This window comes from Oncorhynchus mykiss, chromosome 18, assembly GCF_057628025.1.
Source record: "Oncorhynchus mykiss isolate SJ-2025 chromosome 18, ASM5762802v1, whole genome shotgun sequence".
In the NCBI taxonomy this organism is placed as follows: Eukaryota; Metazoa; Chordata; class Actinopteri; order Salmoniformes; family Salmonidae; genus Oncorhynchus; species Oncorhynchus mykiss.
Window position 1 is genome coordinate 33,967,884 of NC_143039.1, and position 9,311 is coordinate 33,977,194.

Genomic DNA, 9,311 nt, shown 5'->3' on the forward strand with positions numbered 1-9,311 from the left:
TGGATACAGCATTGGCCACATACCTTAAACCCCGATGTGCTTTATTGCAATTATTGACCAAAGTAATAAGTCCAGCTCAAATATTTTTTTCGTCATAACTATGGTATACGGTCTGTTATACAACAGGTTGGTCTAATCCTGAATGCTGTTTGGTTAAAACCGCATTCCAGCCGGGTTCTATTCCACAAGTTACAACCGGCTAAATCTATGATGTTAAAATGCCTATTTACTCTGTTCCATCTGAGGTGCAATCCACTGTCTCATAAATGTAGCCAGGCAATTTATAAGCTATTAAAATAATCTAGACATTACATCTTCAACAGCGGAGATTTGTAGACCTTGCTGTCTATCTCTCACATTAGCAACATTGCTTCTAAGGGCTGTTCTTGCGCACAACACAATGCGGAGTGCCTGGATACAGCCATTAGCCGTGGTATATTGGCCATATACAACAACCCCCCGAGGTGCCTTATTGTGATAATAAACTGATTTCCAACGTAATTGCATGAGTAAAAAGAAAATTGTTGTTAAACCCGCCAATCAGCATTCAAGGCTCTATAATTGAACACATTTGCTGCTAGAATTGTGTTCATTTGCAGGTAGACATGTGTTCAACATCCACTGAATTACAGTAGCTAGCAAGTTTACTAGATAGTTAAAGTAGTTGCCTTAGTAACCCAACAGACTTGCTAGTTTTGTCACACCTTGATCTGTTTAACCTCTTAGAGCTCTAGGGGCGCTATTTCATTTTTGGATAAAAAACGTTCCCGTTTTAAGCGCGATATTTTGTCACGAAAAGATGCTCGACTATGCATATTCTTGACAGTTTTGGAAAGAAAACACTCTGAAGTTTCAGAATCTGCAAAGATTTTGTCTGTAAGTGCCCCAGAACTCATTCTACAGGCGAAACCAAGATGATGCATCACCCAGGAATTAGCAGAATTTCTGAAGCTCTGTTTTCCATTCTCTCCTTATATGGCTGTGATTGCGCAACGAATGAGCCTACACTTTCTGTCGTTCGCCCAAGGTCTTAGCAGCATTGTGACGTATTTGTAGGCATATCATTGGAAGATTGACCATAAGAGACTACATTTCCCAAGTGTCCGCCTGGTGTCCTGCGTCGAATTCGGTGCGCAATTGCCAGCTGCTTCCACTTTACCATTTGATTCAGGGGAGAAAGCATGTGTCCAAGAACGATGTATCAATGAAGAGATATGTGAAAAACACCTTGATGATTGATTCTAAACAACGTTTGCCATGTTTTCAGTCGATATTATGGAGTTAATTTGGAAAAAAGTTTGCGTTTTGAGGACTGAATTTATGGATTTTTTTTGGTGGCCAAATGTGATGTATAAAACAGAGCTATTTCTAATACACAAGGAATCTTTTTGGAAAAACTGAGCATCTGCTATCTAACTGAGAGTATCCTCATTGAAAACATCAGAAGTTCTTCAAAGGTAAATGATTTTATTTGAAGGCTTTTATGTTTTTGTTAATGTTGCGTGCTGGATGCTAACGCTAATGCTAACGCTAAATGCTAACGCGAAATGCTAACTCTAGCTAGCTACTTTTACACAAATTATTGTTTTCCTATGGTTGAGAAGCATATTTTGAAAATCTGAGATGACAGTGTTGTTTACAAAAGGCTAAGCTTGAGAGATGGCATATTTATTTCATTTCATTTGCGATTTTCATAAATAGTTAACGTTGTGTTATGCTAATGAGCTTGCTGATAGATTTACACAATCCTGGATACAGGGTTTTTTTCATAGCTAAACGTGACGCAGAAAACGGAGCGATTTGTCCTAAACAAATAATCTTTCAGGAAAAACTGAACATTTGCTATCTGAGAGTCTCCTCATTGAAAACATCTGAAGTTCTTCAAAGGTAAATTATTTTTTTGAATGCTTTTCTGTTTTTTTGTGTAAATGTTGCCAGCTGAATGTTAATGCTAAATGCTACGTTAGCCATCAATACTGTTACACAAATGCTTGTTTTGCAATGGTTGAGAAGCATATTTTGAAAATCTGAGATGACAGTGTTGTTAACAAAAGGCTAAGCTTGAGAGCTAGCATATTTATTTCATTTCATTTGCGATTTTCATGAATAGTTAACGTTGCGTTATGGTAATGAGCTTGAGTCTGTATTCACAAACCCGGATCCGGGATGGGGAGATCAGAAAGGTTAACCTGTCTTTATGCTTGTCTCCACCCCCTCCAGGTGTCACCCATCTTCCCCATTATCCCCAGTGTATTTATACCTGTGTTCTCTGTTTGTCTGTTGCCAGTTCATTTTGTTCTTCAAGCATACCAGCGTTTTTCCCCTTGTTCCTGTCTGTTTCTAGTTCCTGTTTTCTAGTTTTCCCGGTTTTGACCGTTCTTCCTTTCCTGACCCTGAGCCAGCCTGCCATTCTACACCTTGTCACGCCACACTGGATTACTGACCTCTGCCTACCCTTAACCTGTCGTTTTACCTGCCCCCTGTTCTAGTAATACACTTTTGTTACTTCGACACTGTCTGCATCTGGGTCTTCCCTAAAACGTGATAAGTTTAACTAACCAAACCATCAGCTTGCTATTATGACAATCGAATTCAAAAATGCCAATAATGTTTTCAATTAAACTTTTACTTTCAAAAGCATCTCAAACATAGAACATGTAAGAATTAACTAAAGCTATTTTATAATCATTTTTATAATAAAAAAAATATTTGAAAGAAGAGAGATGCGATTACATATTTACAGATATATTGAATCCTCAAACATAGAACATGTAACAATGAACTAATACAATGTTATAATTCAAATTAAAAACTGTATAGTTCGAGACCTGAATGTTGATTGGCTGACAGCCAATATCAGACCGTATACCACTAGTATGACAAAACATACATTTTTACTGCTCTAATCACATTGGTAACCAGTTTATAATAGCAAAAAGGCACCTTGGGGGCTTGAGATATACAGTTGAAGTCGGAAGTTTACATACACCTTAAACTCGGTTTTTCAAAATTCCTGACATTTATAAAAATTTGCTGTCTTAGGTCAGTTAGGATCACCACTTTATTTCAAGAATGTGAAATGTCAGAACAATAGTAGAGAGAATGATTTATTTCAGCTTTTATTTTTTTTCATCACATTCCCAGTGGTTCAGGAGTTTACATTAGTATTTGGTAGCATTGCCTTTAAATTGTTTAACTTGGGTCAAACGTTTCGAGTAGCCTTCCACAAGCTTCCCACAATAAGTTGGGTGAATTTTGGCCCGTTCCTCCTGACAGAGCTGGTGGAACTGAGTCAGATTTGTAGGCCTCCTTTCTCACACATGCTTTTTTTCAGTTCTACCCACACATTTTCTATAGGGTTGAGGTCAGGGCTTTGTGATGGCCACTCCAATACCTTGAATTTGTTGTCCTTAAGCCATTTTGTCACAACTTTGGAAGTATGCTTGTGGTCATTGTCCATTTGGAAGACCCATTTGCGACCAAGCTTTAACTTTCTGACTGATGTCTTCTCCTGCAGCGATGCACCCCCACAACATAATGCTTTCACCCCCGTGCTTCACGGTTGGGATGGTGTCTTTGGCTTGCAAGCTTTCCCCTTTTTCCTCCAAACATAACAATGGTCCTTATGGCCAAACAGAGGACATTTCTCCAAAAAGTACGATCTTTGTCCCCATATGCAGTTGAAAACCGTAGTCTGGATTTTTTTATGGCGGTTTTGGAGCAGTGGCTTCTTCCTTGCTGAGCGGCCTTTCTGGTTATGTCGATATAGGACTTGTTCTACTTGGGATATAGATAGTTTTGTACCTGTTTCCTCCAGCATCTTCACACGGTCCTTTTCTGTTGTTCTGGGATTGATATGCACTTTTTGCACCAAAGTACATTCATCTCCAGGAGACAGAACGTGTCTCCTTCCTGAGCGGTATGTCGGCTGCGTGGTCCCATGGTGTTTATACTTGCGTACTATTGGTTGTACAGCTGAACGTGGTACCCTACAATTTTTTTCTGAGATCTTGGCTGATTTCTTTAGATTTTCCCATGATGTCAAGCAAAGAGGCCCTGAATGTGAAGGTAGGCCTTGAAATACATCCACTGGTACACCTCCAATTAATTCAAATGTTGTCAATTAGCCTACCAGAAGCTTCTAAAGCTATGACATAATTTTCTGGAATTTTCCAAGCTGTTTAAAGGCACAGTCAACTTAGTGTTTGTAAACTTCTGACCCACTGGAATTGTGATACATTGAATTATAAGTTAAATAATCTGTCTGTAAACAATTGTCGGAAAAATTACTTGTGTCATGCACAAAGTAGATGTCCTAACCGACTTCCCAAAACTATAGTTTGTTAACAAGAAATTTGTGGAGTGGTTGAAAAATAAATTTTAATCACTCCAACCTAAGTGTATGTAAACTTCCGACTTCAACTGTATGGCCATTATACAGTATCATGGCAAAGGGCTGTGTCCAGGCACTCCGCGTTGCATCATGGTAAGAACAACCCTTAGCCGTGGTATATTCACCTTATACCACACCTCCTCTGGCCTTAAGTATGCCATGGAATTGTTGTATTGGCTAAGGGTATTCTAGAGTGTGCATTATTTAAGTGCTAATGCCCGAGAAGCCAGTGTCTGGAGCATATATTGGCGCGGGTGTTGTTAAGTCCGAGACGAAGTTGAGTTTGCAAACCGTGCCAATATATCCTCCGAACACCAGCTTCGAGGGCATTATCACTTTTATACAGATTACCAACATATTCAAATAATGATTGACATATTTTCATAATAAAATGTATTTTGATGAATGTATTCGTACTATTTTATCCTTCCACGAGATATAATCCCGACACAAATCTAGGGATGCTACCCAAGCCGGCTGGTTGTTCGTTCTATTGGTTCGGTTGCCATACTGACTGTCAATGTCTTATACCATGCTTGCTAGCGAGCCAACTACGGCTAACTGAGGATACAATCCCGTCAAAAAGTGCTGCCAGAATAACAGCAAAGTAGCTGCATTTGCATTTCTTTAAGCTGTTTTCTAGTGACGTTTATTTGGAGACATCCATAACAAAGAACTAATGAGGCGCGATTTCGCCTGGCATAAAAATAATGTGCTCACTCGTCAGGATACTGTTGTTCAGAGGAGCTAGCCAACAACACAGCTAACACAATCACTTCAAACGGAAGCTGGAAAGACTGAAAACTAGCTGCACTTCTTATGCCAGCTGATTCATGATTTCGACTGGCTGAGAAACACTGCCTGACTATCTGTCTTGTCCCGACTCCCGACTTGTTCATTACTATGGGACAGCAGGAGATCGAATTTGAATATTGAAACAATGTTGCAAATGTCAGAGAGACAGACAGCAAGGTTTATGCAAATGTCCGCTGTTGAAAACTAAATGTTAGTGTAAAAGAAATGTGAGATAATGTGTAGATACTTTTAATAGTGGATATCAAGTTTATAAATTGCCTGGCAGGGCTGATGAGACAGTGGATTGCACAGTCAGATGGAACCGAGTAAATATGCATTTTAATGTCATAGATTTAGCCGGTGGAAACTTGTAGAATAGACACCGGCTGGAATGCGGTTTTAACCAATCAGCATTCAGGATTTGACTCACCAGTATATAATTTTCTATAATGGATGGCGAATCAGCACAGTAGAATTCAATGGTTTTGGTTAATTCTTACATGTTCTATGTTTGAGCTTCTTTTGAAAGTAAAAGTCGAATTGAAAACATTACTGGTATTGTTGAATTTGATTTTCATAATAGCAAGCTAGGACTGACGGTTTGGTTAGCAAAACTACAGCAGCAAGTCTGTTTGGTTACTACGGCAACTGATGTAGCTATCTAGTAAACTTGATAGCTTCTTCAGTGGATGTTCAACACGTCTACCTGCAAATGAACACATTTTGTAGCGGCAAATGTGTTCAATTATAGCCATGGTATAAAAGGGATAATCAACTTGGGACTTTTTGAATATTGTAGCTCCGTGGAAGGTTTGTTCCACTTCGCTAAGCGTGTTGTTGAACACAGCTTCCATGTCGTTAATTATTTTCCATAGAACGTATAGTCCCTCGCTGATTATCCCTTACATATTTGTGAATTCCATACATTTACTTTAGATTTTGTGTGTATTGTTTTTTATTGTCAGATATTACTTCACTGTTGGAGCTACAATAAGAACATAAGCATTTTGCTACAGCCGCAATAACGTGTGTGTATGCAACCAATAACATTTTATTTTATTTGAAATAAAATATGTAAACATTTTGTATAAATAAGATGTTCACACAGTATTGCAAGGTGATTCTCTTCAGCTAGAATGCATTTTTACCTACATGTAAGCTTGTATTAGTGAAAAATAAATCCAATACATTCTTTGTTGAGAAGAAAACACCTCATTAACAGAGGTCTGCATTCTGAGCTCATTTATTTTTAATAAACTGGCAACTTTTTGTTAGCAAATCAGCAACCATATGATTCATGTCTCTTTTCTATTCTTCTAATTTCTTCTCTTCTCTTTTGTTAGTAAGAATCTGAAATGCTTTATCCTTTCTTGTTTGTTATTTTATCAACACATCATTCATTTGAATAATTTGTGATGTTCTTAAAACATATTGAATTTCCTGACATAGCAAAGTCTTGAAAATGTATTGATATTTTTAAAGAACGATTTAGGTATGATAATTATATGTTTAAAAAAAAAAATCTGAATACTCTATTTGTTGGACTGAAAGCCACAGTTCACAAGCACTTCTCACAGAGGTTTGAGGAAGTCACAGTGCTGCCACCCAGTGGAAATCTTCATAACAGTACTTTTACAAACCTGCCCATCCTACCCTGTCAACTCAGCCAGGATAATGAACCCCTTCGCAAATGTCTATAACTATTTATCCACTGTATCTTATGTTTGAGTAAAAAACATTATAAGTCATGAAAAAGTTGCCAGTTGGCACTTCCACCTACTGTAGCCTACTAATTCCTAATCTCTCAGTGGAGACATTAGCCTCAGAACCTAGACAGTTTATTTTCCTGCCTATGAGCTGTAATGAGCTCGCCCCCCAGGGAACCACTGGGGGGGGGGGGGGGGAGGGGGGGGATGTTATTACTGTCTCAGAAATGTACAGCACCTTCTTTCTAAGTGGCATAAAAAGCAGGAAAACTACTGTCAAACAATTAAACTGAAGTGAATTCCCAAGATTGGAAAAAAACAACTGGTGGCGATGGAAATGTGGGACAGAAAGGTTTACTTTAGGATGTGAGAAAGAGGAGGGGTGGAGGGGGTGGGGGATGGATGATCTGGCTTCTCACCGACTGCGAGTTATGTGAATGTTATCTGCTGCGGTAGTATGAACAAAAAAGACCTGGGACCTTTTCCATGGTGAATGCATGGGAACCAAAAGGACGACTTTGAATGATAAGGGGGTAAGGAGGGAGAGGGATAAAAACGTGTATGAATTACTCTTACTCTTCTTTCCTATGTGGGAAAAGAATAGCTCAGCTGCCTGGACAAAGGATGTAATAAGACTGTAAATATGTCATCTCATCTCCTGTCAAATGTTTTTCCCTGAGCCCTTTTCCTACCGATTGTTACAGTAAATGCCAGTGCTTCCTTAATAGTCATGTTTTAAGAAAGTTGAATCATGAACGCCTCTTCTGAGCTGACCTTTGTGCAATGTTTGCAGTTCCGGTGTTGAAGAGGATTTTGACATATTTACGAACTCTCAGGAGTATTATCACAAACACTATCTTACTTCACAGGGCCGTTGTGAAGTATAAATGTCTATCAGATATTTTAGAGTTAACAAGTATCAGTCTTTCATAAAAAATATTGTATGGCAGATAGTAGTCAGGTGGTTGTACTTTTTGCCCCGAGAACATATTTAACTTAACATGATACCCGCCCCCCCCAAAAAGTCAGTTAAGGTTTCCATTTAATTTCCCCTTTTTTTTCCAAAGAGCACAGCAACCCCATCCATTGTTCCTTAGTTCCCGTCAGTCAGGACAGCATCCTCACCAGTCCGGATGGCTTTGTCATCATCAAACTACAGCGCCGAGGCAGGTCGGGACCCTGAAAGCGTCGCACTTCATTGTCAGCCCTCACCTTTGTGTGTGTCTGTCTTTATGTCTTTAGGTTTTGTCATGTAACAACGTGCCAAACATGCCCTTCATGAGCCTGTCTGGGAAATGATGTTCATCAAATGAGGATCCCACAGGAAGTCAGGAGGTAGGGGGGAAAGAGCAGGAAGCAGCATATCAAACAGGCCCCTGGAAGGATTGTGATACAACTAGAGGAAATAATAAAAAGGATGTCTAGTCATTTTGACATTTCACATGAATAGGCAGATCCAGGTGCATTTGCACACAGTCAGGTATATTTACATTTGTGAAATTACTGAGTTTGGCTTTCAAGGTAGAATCACACATACTGTATCCCAAGACATGAAGCGAACAAATAAAAAGTAAAGTTAACCCTACCATTGTAATAAGTGTCTACACTTGTTGCAACATATCTTCCAATCTCTACTGGGGTCCCATGTCATACCCATCAACTCAGGTCTGCTGAAGAAACCCTCATTAATTTACAATAGGCAACCACACAGAAGGGTAGCACAGTTTGAACTAAAATATCCTAAATCGTGGTCTTTTTTCCCTAAAGGTCCCATGTAGACTGCTTCTGTGTTAGTTACTGTACAGTACAGGCCTCTTGTTGATGGTTTGTTGGGACTTTCTCTCTCTCTCTCTCTCTCTCTCTCTCTCTCCCAGAGCCGTGCATCCATGATGGCCTAACCACCACACCAGAGGCCTTTTGTGTTTCTGCACACTTTACAAAATAGCTATAAGCCTGTCATGGACCACATCAAGGTTCACTGGTCCGTCAACATTTACGGCGAGATAAAGACAGAGAGGGGGAAAATTCCAGACTCTGGGGAGATTTCCTTAAAAAGAAGTCAGCGAGCAAGGAGTGTTTGCGAAAAGAGTTCTTATGTGTGTTTTCTGCGGTGACAAGTCGAAGTTGAACAGAAAAGACTTAGAGCATGCAAAGGGAAAACAGTGTGGAGTAGATTAGACCCCCGTGACATGATGAATCGGAGCCTTGACAAACACAATTGGATACTGCATCCCCCTGGGTTCAAATAGAGCAGCGTTTTGCGCTTTTTTTCCTTAGTTGGGGAGCAATATCACAAGCTCAGTTGGCTCAGACGTGTTGAAACAACACACGCTTTGGAGATTCAGTTGAAGAACTGGGATTTCTATCTGTTCTTCCATCTCCCATCACTGACAACACCCCGAACTAATAAACAACAT

The 9,311-nt window shown here is 39.5% G+C and overlaps 1 long non-coding RNA gene across 1 annotated transcript; it reads left to right on the top strand.

The window, feature by feature from the left end:
* Positions 1–710: 710 nt before the first annotated feature.
* On the top strand, positions 711–6,474 carry LOC149975478 (uncharacterized). Its single transcript, XR_016488198.1, has 2 exons — positions 711–1,457; positions 1,826–6,474. It is a non-coding gene; the product is annotated as an uncharacterized LOC149975478 (long non-coding RNA).
* The last annotated feature ends 2,837 nt before the right edge of the window (positions 6,475–9,311 follow it).